The sequence below is a fragment of the Panthera onca genome, chromosome C1 (assembly GCF_046562875.1).
Source record: "Panthera onca isolate mPanOnc1 chromosome C1, mPanOnc1 haplotype 2, whole genome shotgun sequence".
Classification (NCBI taxonomy): Eukaryota; Metazoa; Chordata; class Mammalia; order Carnivora; family Felidae; genus Panthera; species Panthera onca.
Window position 1 is genome coordinate 110,916,964 of NC_138346.1, and position 6,000 is coordinate 110,922,963.

General features: G+C 38.2%; 1 pseudogene; it reads left to right on the forward strand.

Moving 5' to 3' along the window:
• LOC144617020 (DNA sliding clamp PCNA pseudogene) overlaps positions 1–5,159 on the forward strand; it is a 28,125-nt pseudogene extending 22,966 nt beyond the window's left edge.
• Positions 5,160–6,000: the final 841 nt, after the last annotated feature.

Here is a 6,000-nt window from a genome sequence, read left to right on the forward strand (position 1 = left end):
AGAAAGAATTCAAAGCAGTCTCCAGGCTCTGAGCTGTCAGCACAGAGCCCAATGTGGGGCTCGCATCCATGAACTGTGAGACCATGACCTGAGCTGAAGGCAGACGCTTCACCGACTGAGCCACCCAGGTGCCCCACTGAACTCTTGTTTGTTGGGAGTTTTTTGTACTGATTCAATTTTGTCAGTAGCAATCTGTTCAGATTTTCTTTTTTTTTTTTTTTAACGTTTATTTATTTTTGAGACAGAGAGAGACAGAGCATGAACGGGGGTGGGGCAGAGAGAGAGGGAGACACAGAACCGGAAGCAGGTTCCAGGCTCTGAGCCATCAGCCCAGAGCCCGACACGGGGCTCGAACTCACGGACCGCAAGATCGTGACCTGAGCTGAAGTCGGACGCCCAACTGACTGAGCCACCCAGGCGCCCCCAGATTTTCTATTCCTTCCTGATTTAGCCTTGGAAGATTGTGTGTTTCTAGGAATTTATCCATTTCTTCTAGGCTTTTATTTATTGGCATACAATTTATCCTAGTAATATCTTATAAAACTTTGTATTTGTGTAGTGTTAGTTGTAATTTCTCCTCTTTCATTACTGATATGATTTATTTTGGTTCTCTTTCTCTCTCTGATGAATCTTTCTAAAGTTTTATCAATTTTGTTTATAGTTTTGAAGAACCTCTCTTAATTCTAGTGATTTTTTCTATTTTTTTTTTTGTTGTTTCTATTTAATTTATTTCCACTCTGATTTTCATTATTTTCTTCCTTCTGTTAGCTTTGGCTTTGTTTGTTCCTTTTTTTCTAGTTACTTTCAGTGTAAGTTTAGATTTTTTTTGAGATTTTTCTTGTTGCTTGAATTAGCCTTCTGTCACTATAAATTTCCCTCCTAGAATTGCTTTTGCTGTATCTCAAAGATTTTGAACCATGTGTTTCCATTTTCACTTCTCAAGGTATTATTCACTTCCTTTTTGATTCTTAATTGACCTATTGGCTGTTTAGCAGCATGTTGTTTAGCCTCCATGTGTTTGTGTGTGCGTGTTTTTTTTTTCTTTAGGATTTCTTCTTATAATTGATTTCTAGTTTGAATCTGTTATGGTAAAAAAGATACTTGATATGATTTCAATCTTTTATGGAGACTTGTTTCATCTTTTTATGGAGACATGTGACCTGTTCTGGAGAATGTTCCATGTGCACTTGAAAAGAGTGTGTATGATGCTGTTTTTTTGGGTGGAATGTTCTGTATACATCTATTAAATCCATCTAGTCTAATGTGTGATTCACAGCCACTCTTTCCTTATTGATTTTCTATCTGGATGATATATCAAAATTGATATGTGAGGTGTTAGAGTCACCCATTATTATTGTATGACCGTCAAGTTCTCCCTTTATGTCTGTTAATAGTTTCTTTATGCATTTAGGTGCTTTTATGTTGGGCGCATAGATATTTACAATTGTTAGATCCTCTATTTGGATTGATTACTTTATCATTATGTGTTACCATTCTTTGTCTATTGTTAGCCTTTGTTTTAAGGTCTATTTTGTCAGATATAAGTTTACCTACCCAAGCTTTTTGTCACTTCCATTTGTATGGAGTAGCTTTTCTATCTCTTCTCTTTCAATATGTGTGGGTCTTTAGGTTTGAAGTGAGTGTCTTATAAACAGCATAGAGGTGATTTTTTTTTTTCTTAATCCATTCAGCCACCCTATGTTGTTTTTTTAAAATTTTTTAATGTTTATTTATTTTTGAGAGAGACAGAGAGACAGAGTGCAAGCAGGGGAGGGGCAGAGAGAGGGAGACACAGAATCTGAAGCAGGCTTCAGGCTCTGAACTGTCTGCACAGAGCCCGACTTGGGGCTCAAACTCACGAACTGCAAGACCATGACCTGAGCGGAAGTCAGATGCTTAACCAACTGAGCCACCCAGGCTCCCCCACCCTATGTTTTTTGATTGGAACTTTTAGACCATTTATATTTGAATTAATTATTAATAAGTATGTACTTAGCCATTTTGTTAATTGTTTTCTGGTTGTTTTTGTAGTTCTTCTCTATTCCTCTCTTCTTGCTCTTTTCCATTGTGATTTGATGACTTTTTTAGTGTTATGCTTGGATCTCTTTCTTTTTATTTTTGTGTGTACCTATTATAGGTTTTGGGTTTGTGGTTATGATGAGGTTATGATGAGGTTCATCATGAGTATATAATATCCTATGTGTATAGCAATCTATATTAAGTTGATGGTTTTAAAATTTTGAATTCATCCAAAAAGCACTGTATTATTACTCCCTGCCTTCTACAAAAGTACATTTTTTTAGTTGAATAGAAATCTCATTTAGAAAAAAACATTTTTCAAATGTTTATTTGTTTTTGAGAGAGAATGTGCACACATGTGCACGCAAGTGGGGGAGGGACAGAGAGAGAGGGAGACAGAGGATCCGAAGCAGGCTTTGCACTGATAGTAGAGAGCCTGATGTGGGGCTTAAACTCATGAACCTTGAGATCATGACCTTATCTCACTGCACTGATAGTGTGGAAGTTGCTTGGGATTCTTTCTCTCTCTCTCTCTCTCCCACTTTCTCTGCTCCTCCCCTGCTTGTGCACTTACTCTCTCTCTCTCTGTCTCTCTCAAAAATAAATAAATAAACTAAGTTTGAAATCAGAGGAGAAGCATGATTTCAACACATTTAGGATATTGAAGTGTTCAAAAGACATTAATGTTATAGCAAGTAAAAATCAAGTGATTGCCCTAACTACAATATGAAGAAAATGTTACAATGAAGATAGTTTGAACAAACGCTATTGGAGGTATTGTTATATCTCACATTCTGTATCTCAAACTTATGTTCCTTATTTTCCACAAAAAATTGAAACAGTAAAGAAATGTAGTTAGGGAAAATATACATGTGCTGATAATTGAATTAGACTTGAAGCTTGAAGAATGATCTGGTTTCTCCTTTACATTGAAGGATGATGGTAAGATATTGAGATGAAGACAATTCATTTGTCTAGGAAAAGGAATGTATTGTTTCTGTAATCACAGTTCTATTGGTGTGAACTACAATTCACAATCCAGACCTGATAAAACTCAAAAGACAGACTTGAATGTGAGCTAGCTGTGCACACTGCATTGTAACTTGTATTTGAAGCCATCCTAAACCTACAACTAGCAAGCACACACATTGCAATGTAGTCTTCTTAATTCTGGCAGGAGGGTTATGTGTTACATTTAAATATTAGCAAATAACATTTTAGGAAAGCGTGGTTATGATTTTACTTTACTATGTGTTATGGGCCGATTTGTGTTCTCCACCAAATTCATATATCTTGGAGTCTCAACAGCCGGTCCCTCAGGATGTGACTATATTCAGAGATAGGGTCTTTAAAGCGGTGATATTGTTAAAATGAGGCCATTTAGGGTGGATTCCTGATCCAGACTGATTGGTATCCTTACAAGAAGTGGGGATTAGATCAGAGACACCAAAGGTGCAGGTGCACTGAGGAAAGTTATGTGAAGACACATCTGCCACCCAAGGGGAGAGCCTTCAGGAGAAAACAAACCTGCTTATACTTTGATCTTGGACTTCCAGCCTCCAAAATTGTGAGATAATAAATCTCTGCTATTTCATCCCTGACGTCAGTGATATTTTGTTTGGCAGCCCGAACAAACTATATGCAATATATACATAATAGGTGGTAGAGTTTGTGAAATTTTAGTTTCTGTTGCATGTGTGGGTACTGAGTCTCAATGCAAGATGCATTTCTTATTATGGGTTATAGGTCAAAGTGTTGGAAAAACATTGAATTGGAAGAAATGAAGGATTGTTGCCTCTCAGCTCTGAAACAAGCCAGTTGAACCAGAAACTTGCACTATGCAGACCTGGAGAAACTCTGGCCCTGCCTTTCACAGGGAGAAGCTTAAGTTAGAGAAATGGTCTCCAAAGCTTTGTGCTTCTTCCAAAAATAAGTCTAGAATAGGGTTCCAGGGTGGAGTTTGGGGATGGAATTCACAGGGCCTGTGAACTTGGATAGGAAAAAGATACATATTTATTTTCACTAATGTGTATCTGAAAATGACCTTTTCTATCAATTACAGATGGAAGCAACAGATTTCAGTAATATTAGCAGTACTGGTAACTTTGTCACCAATTGAAATCACCCATGTTTCCACACCATGTCACACAAACTGAACCTTGATATATAGACTACGACCATCATTATATCAAAAGTATATGGGTTTGTAGGTTATCTCCCTGGATCTCGGCTTTCCCTTCTGCATTTGCTGGCTGGCTCTTACCCTGTGATGCCGGAGCAGGCTACAACTTGCTCCTGGGCTCCGTCTGTAGCTGCGTCGTTCGAGGCACACCTGGTCCAGGCATCATCCTGAAGAAGGTGCTGGAGGCGCTTAAGGATCTCATCAACGAGGCCTGCTGGGACGTGAGCTCTGCACAGCCTGGACTCCTCCCACGTCTCCCTGGTGCAGCTCACCCTGCCTTCTGAGGACTTCAACATGTACCACTGCTACCGCAACTTGGCCTTGGGTGTGAACCTCACCAGCATGTCCAAAACACTAAGATGTGCTGGCATTGAAGACATCATTATCCTAAGGGCTGGAGATAATACGGACACCCTGGCACTTGTATTCGAAGCTCCAAACCAAGAAAAGTTTTCAGACTATGAATGAAGTTAATGGATTTAGCTGTTGAACAACTTGGAGTTCCAGAACAAGAGGAGCTATGTAGTAAATATGCCTTCTGGTGAATCTGCACGTGTATGCCGAGATCTCAGTCATATTGGAGATGCTGTTGTAATTTCCTGTGCAAAATATGGAGTGAAGTTTTCTGCAAGTGGAGAAAGAGGAAATAGAAATAGTAAGTTGTCACAAACAAGTAATGTCGATAAAGAGGAGGAAGCTGTTACCATAGAGATGAATCAGCCTGTTCAGCTAACTTTTGCACTGAGATACCTGAACTTCTTTACAAAAGCCCAGCACTCTCTCCTACAGTAACACTCAGTATGTCTGCAGATGAACCCCTGCAGCAGAGTATAAAATTGCAGACATGGGACACTTAAAGTACTATTTGGCTCCCAAGATAGAGGATGAAGAAGGATCTTAGGCATTCTTAAAATCCAAGAAAATAAAATTAAGCTCTTCGAGAACTGCTTCTGAGATGCCAGCACATACTCAAGTCTCTTCTGTCTCCGAATTTGTACCTCTCAGTACATATGTAGATATTTTATGTAAATAACCTTTTTCTTCCTCCATTCTGTACAGTTTGTTTAAAGAATAAAGTCCGAAGTCAAATCTGGTCTTGTTAACCTAGAAATATCTCTGCCTTAACCTAGAAATACCCATGATTTTCATAACAAAAGGGTTTTGACTCTAAATGCAGTTTTAATTTTTTCAATTTAAATAAAAGTTGTTTGAATTTCAAACATCACAACACAGTGCCTCCATTTGGACCGTGACTGTTGCAAGTATCCTAGGGAATTCAGTTCAAGCTACTGTTTTCTAGAAATGTGTTTATTTTTTCTGCCTAGAGGAGCCTGATAAATAATACATTAGATACGGCATTAAAAGTATTCCAAATACAGTAGGTGACAAGATATCTGGGGGGAGAGGATTCATTTGCCAAAATTACTTTGGTGTTCTTCTATCTTTACTCAAGAAATGAACAGAAGTATAGACCAAATCCTATATATTTAGTTATTTTGCCAATTTTGTTAGCAAAACTAAAACTTTAAGAAGCTTCATGAACCCAAAGCCATGTGTGTTTTAGAAGCCTAGCAGTGCTATAGGGCAGTGTTTCTTTAGCCTAGGGAACATTTTCAAAGAATCTTGAAAGATTTAGTAGATATGAATTAAGGCCCAAGGAGTATGTTTGTGCAAAAATAATTTTTCTAGGATAACTAGCCTTTTTGGGGACTTAATCCTAGCAGTTGTGAAACAGATTGTTGAAATGTTCTTACTAATGGTGCCACAAGGCCACAAACTGGCATACTACATATTGAGAA